This window comes from Thunnus maccoyii, chromosome 17 (genome assembly GCF_910596095.1).
Source record: "Thunnus maccoyii chromosome 17, fThuMac1.1, whole genome shotgun sequence".
Lineage (NCBI taxonomy): Eukaryota > Metazoa > Chordata > Actinopteri > Scombriformes > Scombridae > Thunnus > Thunnus maccoyii.
The window spans coordinates 24,081,817-24,094,079 of NC_056549.1; the positions used below are offsets into that span (position 1 = coordinate 24,081,817).

Genomic DNA, 12,263 nt, shown 5'->3' on the forward strand with positions numbered 1-12,263 from the left:
ATTGTTTTATTGCTCATGAATTCAACGTTTCATTTCTAGGAGGATTGTTTTATTTATTCTTTAAAAAGTTACATTACTGTCTTGTTTTAAACTACCAGACTAATAAATAGTTAGAATTTGCTCAACTTTGACCAGCTACAACATTAGAACTGCTTTTAATGCACCACTTGTAACAAATCAATGAAACATACTTACTTTTGAAACTTGACATTACTTTTTCTGGTAATACTTTCACTCATACGATTTTAAATACTGGACTTGAACTTCTAACAGATTATTTTACATTGTGATATTGCTACTTTTATTTAAGTAAAGTGTTGAAACACTTCTTCCACCAATAGACTAAACAATGAGTGTAAGGTTTTGGGATAGTTGTGAAAAAGTGCCTCATCTAAACAACTTGTCACCTATTTTTAAGCTATAACCTACCAGCCTACAAAATCCAAACATGTTAGGATTGTTAGGAATGAATGGGTATTACAAGGGCAGAAGCCTGACAAAGAAAAAATTATCAGAATAATCTGGGGAGATACTTTTTTTCCCCATCTTCCCGTGATCCAGAGTTTGGGTCATAATAACCCATTTTCTAAAAATAAACACCAGCAGCATTGACTTCAAAAATACACCCAAATTTTCTTCCATGTTAAGACTTTTCAACTTTCTCCCTGATTTAGTGTCCTCATTAGTATGGATGAGTAGTTCTCACTTTTCCCATGAGCTTCGTTCAGAGGTCATGACTGTGTATGCAAGGTGGGGGTGCAGACTATAGACTGAATAAAGGTTATTGAGGTTGTCTGTTGTTCGTGACCTCACTGAGTGCTATAAATAACCCCCCACCCACCACATACACACCACCCAGTGCAGTTATGACCCTGTATAGTAATGTTTTTTTCTTCTCAGAGGTCAAACTGAGTTTAACCTTTTCTTCTAGAGCACCAATTGTAAAAAATCAAGCAGTTATAATCTGATGAAAATTCAGTTTGAAGTCTTGATCGACAGTTGGAGTAAAAATGAACTCACACTACTATTTTCATCCATCGCCTGCTGTTAAAAATCAGAAAGATCATAAAACTTTTTATTGGTTGCCTTCTCTTTTTTGAAAAATTTTGATATAGTATTGGAGTTGTAAATATTTATAAAAATTCCATTGTGCAAAATCAAATTTGGTTCATAAAGCTTCCAATTTGTTGATATATTTGTAGTCCTCTTGATTCCCAGATTTTTAACACATTATCCATTTTATTTGGTTCCTTTTAAGTCGGAAAACTTCTTGTGTGTCCACTTATACTGCTGTAAATCACTCGTTATGATTTCCACACTTCTCCCTCAGTCTGCGTCATCTGCTCATTCAACATTTACTGCTTTTCCCATGGTTCTTAGAACACCTTTCTCACGGAAGTTAAGAGAGCAGGCTTCAACATGCCGCAGCAGGCTTCAACTTCACCTGTTGAAGAACGTGTGGAGAAATGTAAGAGAGAAGAAATGACTCCACCAAACAGGTAAACATGTTTCATTCACCTGTGCGTTGTAGATGGAGAGACACAACCTAAAAGAAAACTAAACAGAATTGCACAGAAGAAACAAAATCACCCTGTTTCATTTTAATCCTCTAAAGCGAAGCCAATGAGCTGTACAACCATAAAAGTTGGGTTCAAATTCTAATTATTGGTGGACGGTCAAAATTTAAATAGTATTTAAAGATGTTTGCTCGGTGGCAGTAATGTAAAGCTTAGATTTGGACCTCTAGCAGATAGATACAGTTTGCCTTTAGGCAGTTACACACTGACATAAAACATACTGTATATTGTTACAATGAAGTCATATTACCCTTTCCAATCATTATGAGCATGCCCAGACATACACCTGGGTCAAAAATGAGCATGAGCAATGTGTGTTTTATATAATACTGCTACAGTATGATGGATTATTAAGGCCCAAATGCACTGAAAGCGATAATTGACGCGCCTCATTTGATGTGCGTCATTTGATGCTCCTATGGTGCACTGCAGGCATCAGATTTAAAATGCCAACACCACAGAACCAATACAAATTTGTCCTGTTGTTCCTTGTATTTACGGCTATTTTAGTTGTATGTAATGAATGAATGAAAAGGAGAAATGCAGAGGAAAATTGAACTAAGAGCATCTGTTTCCACAGTAAATCATCTGTTGAATGTTTGATGGTTATTTGTGTTTTAGAATGTAACCGCCGTGAAATAATCAGAAAATAATGTTTTATTGCTCTCATTCACTGCTTTGTTCTACTGCTCGCTCTCCTTGCTTGACCACTGCCGTGCTGTCTCTCTGTCTCTCGCTCGCTGGTGCTATCTCTCTCTTTTTCAGCTTTGGTCGTTGGGTCCTCATTTGAAACTCCAAAATCGAAACAAGGTCGGAGTAGGGGTGTCGAGGCAGTTTGACGGACCTCATAACACTTTTGGTGCACGTTTGGCTATTTAAAACAATAGGTGTACCTTTACACGACACCAGGTTAGCTGTAGCTGGAAACAGCTGATCAGTCATGTGAATTAAATGTTTTCAACGTCATTATTTGTCCGACAAATATGTTTCCATTACCCATTTTGTGCATAAACTCTTTTTTTCCAAAATCCGCCTCAAGTGAGCGTAAAAACTTTTCTGCGAAATTGAGGGAGTTTTTTCCGAATTTTGGCGTTTCCATTAAGCTTTTTCAATGCGATACTTCAAAATGCGCATGAAAATAGGTTAATGGAAACACGACTTATGTCCGTGTTAAACATGGTTAAGAGTCAAAAACTTGGGGTGAATCTGTATAAAAATGCTCCCTGCAAGTCAAAAGCCAGGGCTTTAGCCTGCTCTGAACGCTTCGTTTGCAATGTTACCTCTACTTCCTCATCGAACTAATGTCAGATTGTTCACACATGCCCACAAACAGCCGTCTGTTTTGTAGACATTGTTGCTAAGGTTGTTCACGTTGTCCAGTTGCCCAATTGCTCTCTCAACCCAACCGGTCAAAGCAGATGGCCGCCCACCTAGAGCCGGGTTCTGCTTGAGGTTTCTTCCCGTTAAAGGGGAGTCTTTCCTTACCGCTGTCGCCAAGTGCTTGCTCATGGGGGAATTGTTGGGTCTCTCTCTCTGTAAATTAAAGAGTACGGTCTAGACCTGCTCCATGTGAAAAGTGCCCTGAGATGACTTTTGTTGCGATTTGGCGCTATATAAATAAAATTGAATTGAACTGAATTGAATTGCAAATTTCAAATCAGATTTGGGCTTGAACATGTATGGATGTATTTGAGAAGTTTCTATTTCAATAAAGAACGAGAAAAAGATGTGAAGTCCTACTGCTATAGTTTGTTTATGTAGCCTCTGGTGGAGCTGGCCAATCAGAATGGAGAGGGCTCATCAGGAGGGAGGCCTTAAAGAGACAGGAGCAGCCTGTTTCAGACAGAGGCTGAACTGAGGGGCTGCATGAAGAGCCAATATAAGATAAATAAGCAGTTTTTTTAAAACTGTAAATCACGCAAAAATACCCCAGTAGAGCCCCAGAATACATATTATAGACCTGGGAGTGTACATGATATGTCCCCTTTAAAACTAGACCAAATCAACTGGATATCTTCCAAAGTTACACCCTTTTTTATTACCAAATTCCTCCTTCTGCAACTCAATAGGAAACACTGTCCAGTAAAACACAAAGAGGGAATTTTGTACCAAAAAGACTATAACTTTGGAAGATATCCAGTTGATTTAATTAACTCAGATTGCTGAAGTCTCATATTAACTTCAGGTACAGTTTGAAAATACATTTTTGCAGTAAATGAGGGCTGTGGATTCACAATAAGCAAAACCCCTTTTCAGTGTTTAGATGGACAGCTGACTATTGTTTGAAGACAGACAGAAAATTTGTGAAACTATCCTTTAAAATTATGAGCTCTTGGGGGACATCCTAGTCAGAGCTGAATTAACCCTCAATGGGGCTCTGGTGCAAAAAATGTACTGTACCCATTTCAACTTCGGGCCCTTCTACAAGATGTGGTTGTAAGATTAGATAATAATGCAGGTGTTATTTTAAGGCCCTTGTCATTTCAGTTTAAATTGTATTTTTAATAGTGCATACAGTATTATAGTATTATTCACTTTTACCACAAACATCACATTGAGACTGATGCCTTCAGGTCCCCTGAGGGCCTGGGAGCTCAGGGCAGTTGCCTCAGAGCCCAAGAGGTTTAAGGTGGCAAAGTGGGCAGTGGTGGCCTAAAGCTTAGAGACATGAGCCTGTAACCAGAGTGTTGCCAGTTCAATCCCCCAGACCAGCAAAATGAATCTGGGTGGGGAAAGCGGCAGGTGTGCAGCGCTTGCCCCTCCCTCATTACCACCACTGAGGAGCCCTTGAGCAAGGCCCTTAACCTCAACTGCTCCAGTGGCCAGCAGATCAGACTGTGGTTATACTGGGCAGCTTCGAGGTGTGAATGTGCTTATGTGATTAGGGCGTTCCTGAAAAAGAGAGCATTGCTCTCAGAGAAACTCCCCTGAATAAATAAAGGTTAAACAACAACAACAAAAAAAAAACATGTGACCACAATGTCCCCAGTTCAAGTCCAGCCTGGGTCCTCTGTTGCATGTTATTGCCAGTGGTGGAAAAGTGTTCAGATCCTTTACTCAGGTAAAAGTACCAATACAGCACTACAGTAATGTGTAAAAAAGTCCTGCATGAAAAATCCTACTACAGTAGAAGTACAAAAGTATTATCAGCTTGATGTAGTTCAAGTATTGCAGTAAAAGTAGTGATTTGGCCCCTCTGACTGATATATTATTATATATGACATCATTAGATTATTAGTACTGAAGCATCAGTGTTTCAGCTACTTTATATACAGTTAGCTAGTTTAGTCCAGTGGTTCCTAACCTAGGGGTCGGGTCCCTCCAAAGGGTCAGCAGATAAATCTGAGGGGTCGTGAGATGATTAATGGAAGAGGAAAGAAGAAAAAAAAAGTTCTGATACATAACTCTTTTCAGTTTTTGGACTTTTTCTCTAATTTTTGATTTGTGGTGAAATATTGGATCATTTCAACATTTATTGAAATGAAACCATGTGAGAAGTTTAGAGGGAAAAAATCACTATTTGGTGGAGCTGTTAACAACTCATAGACATCTGAAATGTGACCCCGACTACACACTGCTTTTTGTAAGACGTCAAAAGCCAAAAAGTTTGGAAATCACTGGTTTCATCTTTAACAATGTGTTGTATTTTAAAAGCTTGTTATATTATCCATTGTGTCAAAACTTCATCTGAAAAGTAACTAAAGCTGTCAAAATAAATGTAGTGGAGTAGAAACTACAATATTTTTCTCTGAAATATGGTGGAGTGGAAGTATGAAGTAGCATCAAATGGAAATACTCAAGTAAAGTACAAGTACTTAAAAGATGTACTTGAGTAAAAGTGCTTAGTTACTTTCCACCACTGGTCTACTATTTAATAAAAAGAAAAATGCTCAGAAATCAGATTAAAAATATATAAGACTAAATGAGGGTTCAGCTTTCTCAGTAAATGTGGTGTCACATTGGTTGGTGCAGAATCAACAACCTGTAAAGGAAGGAAATATAAAACAGTCTTAATGATGTCATTACACCTGCTGTCAAATACTCTTAATTTTTGGAAATCACACCTGAACTTAGTCGCTCTGTTGACTGTATGGACGCTGCTGTAGCTGCTAGTCTGTACAGTTTGAGTACACCTGTCTTCTGTGTGTGTGCACGTGCACGCACGCGCGTTTCAGCTTGCAGATAGTCTCTAGTCTCTAGGACCGCGCGGAAACTTTCTCTCCGGTGCAGCAGCCTCTGCGGCTCGTGACAGAGAGAGCAGGCCGGTTTGAGGGAGAGAAAGAGAGAGAGCGAGAGAGAGAGAGAGAGAGAGAGAGAGCGAGAGAGAGAGAGAGAGAGAGAGAGAGAAACAGGCGGGGGAGCGCGACCCAGCAACGGAGAGAGAAGACCCGGTAGAGCGCGAGGAGGGAGAGGGAGAGAGAGAGAGAGAGTGAGAGAGAGAGAGTGAGAGAGAGAGAGAGTGAACGAGAGGAGAGAGAGCGACGACCGTCAGGGTCCGGGTGCCTGAGGGACGGACGACACGGTAAATATAAACATTACATTTTGGCTCGTGAACGCACACCGGCACCCGTTACAGCCGTTAAGTTAGCGTCAGTAGTCATCTCCTGAAGTCATCGCTCGCGCGCTCCGCAGCCTAAACCGTTGGTTCCGTTTTAGCAGATGATGTGCGCGTGAAACGGAGTGGGTCGGTGCGAGTGAACTTCAGTTCTTTTTGTACGGTGGGAGGAAAATCACGGCAACCGGGCAGCCTATATAACGACTGTATGTTAACGTTGTCCGGTAGAGCGTGCACCCACTCCCAGCGTACCGAGCAGGTAACGTTAAACCGGAGCGCTCCGTCCTCTCACCCACCAGATGCATACGGACACATCAGCGCGCGGAACCGTCGCCTCCGCCGAGAGCGAGCGGAGCGAGCGGTCGGACGGGCACGCGCCTGTCGGGGTTAACGAGTGCATTCGGTCTGAAACGCGCCCCCGTGTGTGTTTTTTACCTGACCCAGTAAAGCTTATCGCCGCTACACACTCAGACACGTGTCTCTCACCGGCTGCCCGCCCCGCGCACACCCCCGCCGGGATTTTACGCCGTTTTTGAGAGGCCGTCCGGTAAAGGCCGCGTGAGGTCGCTCCCAATATTAATTGTCATAAAGCTGGGCCACGTCAAGTGAGCACGAGCAACCACGACATTTCCGGCGTGCACTTTGAAAATAAAAAACTCACTGACGAGCTGAGGTAGACACACATTTTTTTGCCAGCACTGTTCTCCTATAAAATGGTATCAGTTACTTTGAGTACATAGCTATTGTAGAACTGATCAATACATTGGAGCATAAAAATTGATTCTTGACCTTGGAAGTTGTAGTTTGACCATTATTCAACATTTCTAGCTTTTCCCTCATTTTCCAATACTTTTTTCAGTTTTTGTTAAACAAGGACCATGCACAACAACATTAATCTCAAAATGAGAAGAGATGATTTATGCCAGATTTAGCAATCAGCTAATTTCCATCTGCAACACTATATTGATATTTAAGTTTAAAAAATCAGATAATGACATTATTGCACAATAAACACATGAAATAAACATTTTTGATGATTATTCCTGTCCTATGTTCTTTTTTAAGATATTTGACCAAGCTGTGTAGAGCTCATAGATACATAAATAGTTAGCAGGACATTTTAGAGAAACAGCACTATTTCTAAATGACCTTAAATGTATTTTATTGATTTAAGTACATTTATTTAGGGAGCAGTTGACTTGAATTAATATCCTGTTAAATTGTATTTTATGAATATGTTGTGATTGCTAGTTTTGTGATCATTAAAGATTTTATAAATGGGTGTTTTGTGGAAATGCACACTTACTTGGGTTTCTATGAACATGGACAACTTGAAAAGTGTTCAAAGTTGGGAGCTTCAATTAGAAAATAATGTTAACTGCCTTTAAGAATTAGTTTCTTTGAAATTAAAGATAAGTCACCAATCACCTAGGTATCTGTCAATAAGACTTGATCTGTAAATAAGACTTTATTGATCATCAGGAGGGAAATCCACATCCTGCAGTGGCACAGAAGGCAGTGTAAGAGTTAAAGAAACGGATAAAGACCGATTTAAATGAAATGCATAAAATAAGAAACAAATGGAGATTTTATATTAAATGCTTTTATTGTGAAGACAAATCACCTACTTCCCTGTCATTCACCGTCTGACTCTCACTACCTTGACTCACCTCTGAAGCTTTTTCTCTGCGCAACCATTTCTCCTCCCACCAGTTCAGGCCTCTGCTTGGGCCTTTGACTATTGGTCTAATTTAAAACACTGCTGGCATGAGGACTGGAACAATGTAAATCAGTGTATATAGACTTAGTATAGGAGCATGAGGTGTGTGTGTGTGACCTAAATACGACAAACTTGGAGGAGTTAGTTGGCCTGCAGCCTGGAGCTCGTGCTGGGAGTCCTGAGGGGTGTGGGGTGGATACTGTGCACCCATTTCTGCAGTTTTCCACCCCTGTCTTTCCGCTGGCCTGCTGCCTGTTGTCTTTACAGTAGATGATGTAAGGACACAGCGTGAGGAGTGACATACTGTACAATACATCTCGAGGAAAGCCAGACACATTGGCTGCAGACACAGTGTGCTTAAATACAAATCACTTCTGAGATCCAATTTTTTTTTTTTTGTTGGGTACATGCAAGCCCAAAATTTTCTGCTCATTTTGTGGTCAGATTGATATCAATATCTGACACCAGTCTGAACAGATCACACTCTTAACAGACACTTACAAAAACAATACACTTGACATGCTCATGCAGAAGTAAAAAAATTACATGAGGCTCCTTTGACTAATGACATCATGTTAACGCTGTGCCATGGCAAAGGAAAATATTTGTTTCTATCTAACTGGCAGGTGTCTGCCAGTTAAATAGAAACAGGACACCTCAGACAAAGATCAGGCCAACAGTTAAATCACTGTTGTACATTTTGTGCAGCTTTGTGTGTCATGAGCAACGACACGTCGACATTCAGCAGTACACTACATGAAAGTGGCTGAGAGTTGTATCTGTATTTTTTGAGTTTAGAAAGCAACTATGATAAAATATGGACCAAATAAAGTTAAAGATCAGCTCCAGACATGTTTTAAGATGTATATAAAACTCTACTCGGGGTAATATTTTGTGTCTGGTATGTTTTTTCCACAAAAAAGTTCAGTTATCTTGTTAAAATCCTTAAGATGACATCTCCTCTTCTCCCTCATTAAAAATGCCAGAATCTATGAAAATTTAAATATTGCTCATTTCAAAAGTTTAACCTCTGGACATAAGATGTTAAAGTTTCAAGTTTCCACATCACACTTGTGTAAGTTTAATACTGGACCAGGATCGGATCCAAACTAGTTGTGATGTCACAAATCATGCTCATGCTTAAACTGAGATCTTTGATGAGCTCAGAGAAACTTTCCACTTTCAGCGGATGAATGTGAAAACAGTCCTCTAGTATTAAACTCTGCACATACATCACTCTGCACAGTGAAGCTCAAACATCCAACTGTAGGAACAAGAAAAAAACAAGAAAAACATATTTTTGACTGGAGGGAGACTTTAGGTTTCAGTGTCTGTTAACTTTCACTTTTTTTGTTCCACTCTCTGTTTTTTTTTTCACTCACTCAGTTTCCAACTAGGTAGTGAGGCTATTTAGTGTTTTGATTGGATAGACAGAGAAAGAAAGAATAAGCCTGAACCAAATAGTGGTGAACAGGTGTTTTGTAATGTACAACCCTGTGCACCTTTCAGATGTGCGTACTGATGGGGTGCATGAAAAGGCTAATATGGCTCATCAAATGGGCAACAGTTTCCCAAGAAATCATCTAATTTGTGTCCATTTGTGTAAACTGAGATTAAAAATAGCAACAATATGTATGCTTGATAATATATTACCTGATAATAAAGCTCACTGAAATTCACCTAACTATGAGTTAATATAGTATTGATGAGTTGAGTCGATAATACACTTTAATGTGTCCTGATGTGAAATAAGAGACAAGGGTTGCGGCATTAACCTTGTGTATTATGTTAATTTATTTGGTAGGGCTGCAACTAATGATTATTTTCATAATTGATTATTCTGCTTGATTATTCCCAATCAGTCGTTTGGTCTATAAATTGTCAGAAAATGATGATAAATGTCAGTCATTGTGTCCCAAAGCCCACGAACCAACCTAAGATGTCTTGTTTTGTCCCGACTAACAGTTCACAACCCAAAGATATTCAGTTTACTATCATAGAAGACTAAAGAAACCAGAAAATATTCACGAAAAAATGACTCAAAACGATTAATCAATTGTCAAAATAGATGGCGATTAATTTTCTTTTGATCGACTAATTGATTAATCAACTAATTGTTCTCTAACCTCATTGTATAATGTCCGATACTAGTTTTTCATGCTAAAACTATTCAGTGAGCACAAAACAAGAACAGATACACAGAGAATATGTATTGAGACCAAGCAGGTGTTACACCGTATTCTGTGACCTGTCATGTTGTGTGACCAGTTTGTGAATTTCGATCTTGACAAGATGAGGTTTAGGTGATGGTAAACCATCGCAGAGAGGCAGCTGGTCGGTGTTAGGGCAAAGGTTAGGGAAACACCAATCAGGTCACAGAACCTGGTGTAGCAAGAACAGAAAGCTCTCAGGAGGTGTTGAGTGACAGTAGTGCTTCTTTTGCTCACAATCTTAAAATCCACTCACCCTTTTCTTTTTTTGCCTTCCATGCAAATTCAAAGCAGAGCAAACTGTATTGATCAAGAAAGGAAGCATCATGCTGCAGACTCCACCTCTTAAGTAACAGCAGGCTACTTCCCAGTGATTTCCATCAGCTTATTCTTTCATCACAAAGACTTTAACTGTGAACTGATATGAGCTTAACAGCTAGAAATGAGCATTATCTGGTGAAGCTTGTTTGCCAAAAGTTGTTGGTAGACGCCCACTAACTCTCTGGAGTGTACAGAATCATCCAAAAACATCTCTCAACAACTGTGAGAGCAGATTTCCAACTGAATGTTCACCAAATCAGTATTTTACTCTCAAAACTTGTTCTAGGCATAAGAATATGTCCCTGTGCCCTTGTGAAGATTGATTATAGCTTGAATTTCCTTTGTGCCCGCTCAATAGTTTTGTCATTAATTAAGTTAAATATAACAGATAAATGTTAATGAGGGTGATGAGACGAACGAGAGCCAAGATGAGTCACACATCATTGGCTCTCCATTGAACACCCCCCTCAAAGCTCCTCCACTTAGACTTAGTGGATCCACCAACAGCACGAGGTCAGCAGCATGGGGTTATGTGAAAAGTCAAATTGGAGTGTCGTAATTCTGATCTAAAGAAGCAGTTGGTTGATTAATTAACTTATTTTGATATTTGATTGATTGTTTTAAGTCCTTCTTCATTCAAAAATGTGTTTTTCTTCTTGTTCCTGCAGTTGGATGTTTGAGCTTCACTGTGCAGAATGATGTATGTTCAGAGTTTAACACTAGGAGACTGTTTTCATATTTATCTGCTATAAGTGGAAAGTGTCTCTGTGCTCATTTGAAATCTGATTTTTAGGGGTGGGACTACAAGCATGATTTGTGATGTTACGGCTAGTTTTGAGCCAATTTTGGTTCAATATTCAACTTACACAAGTTTGATGTTGAAACTTGAAGCCTCCACTGCACAAATACTGAGAATGGACTTTACAGAGACATCTTGTGTCCAGCAGTTTAACTTCTGACATGAAATATGTTGTTATATATTTTATACACATCTTAAAACTTGTCTGGAGGGGATCTTTAATGATTTGCTCTTTTCATCCTTCCTCATGTGATCATAAACTGGAATTATTTGGGTTTCTGACTGGTGATCTCTGACATTTTATAGAACAAACGACTCATTGATTAATCAAGTCAGTTGCATTGCATATTCTGATAGTTCTTGGATTAGTCTATTGGCAGAAAATGAATTGACTAATTTTGATTAATCATTTATCAAACAAATAAGCAAAACATCTGCTGGTTACACTTTCTCAAAGGTGCCGATTTGCAGCTTTTATCTGTTTTTAAAATATCACTTTAAATAATAACTGCCAGTGGGTGATACACCACCATCAGTGTGTGTGTCCCTTAACTTTGAGAAAACAAACCTACCTCAGGTTCTGAGATCTTGTGATGGAAATTTTTAACTATGGTTTTATGTTTTCTAGATTAAATGATTCAGTGATTAATCAAAAACCTAAAAAAATAATAATTCTTAGACTCTTCAGACTGAAGTTTTGCCAAAAATCTGATATGTTTAACAGATTTAGGACCATAAACGAAAGTGGCCAAAATCAGGATTGAAAATTCAGCTTCAGTGTGATTTTTTTCTGTTTTCCTTATCATTAAAAACAAATCTGTGTCACATTTGAGGGAAAAATTCTTATTTTTGCCACGTTCACCTGCAGTATGAATGCAGCCATTTTGTCTAATGAAATAGGACAGTTTTATCCGGCCACATCAATCACACTGTGACAGCCATGTTGAAAGCTGCCCTGATTCGTGCAGATTCCTTTGAGGAACACCTGCGTGTTTGTGTGTGTGTGTGCGTTAACCTGTTTCAGCTCAGAACTGAAATATTTTCTGCTCTGCATGTGCAGGAGTCCCATCCATCATATAGT

At 39.2% G+C, this 12,263-nt stretch overlaps 1 protein-coding gene across 6 annotated transcripts in view; it reads left to right on the forward strand.

Moving 5' to 3' along the window:
• Positions 1 to 5,685: 5,685 nt before the first annotated feature.
• The window catches only part of LOC121882237 (DNA (cytosine-5)-methyltransferase 3A-like), a 64,156-nt gene continuing 57,578 nt past the window's right edge, over positions 5,686 to 12,263 (forward strand). For 2 of the 6 annotated variants that reach the window (XM_042390314.1, XM_042390316.1), the window contains exon 1: positions 5,692 to 6,099. The gene's annotated coding sequence lies outside the window, so the exon portion shown is untranslated. Of the gene's footprint in view, positions 6,100 to 12,263 lie in introns of all 6 variants that reach the window. The other 4 variants (XM_042390320.1, XM_042390315.1, XM_042390318.1 and 1 more) reach the window with 4 other exon arrangements.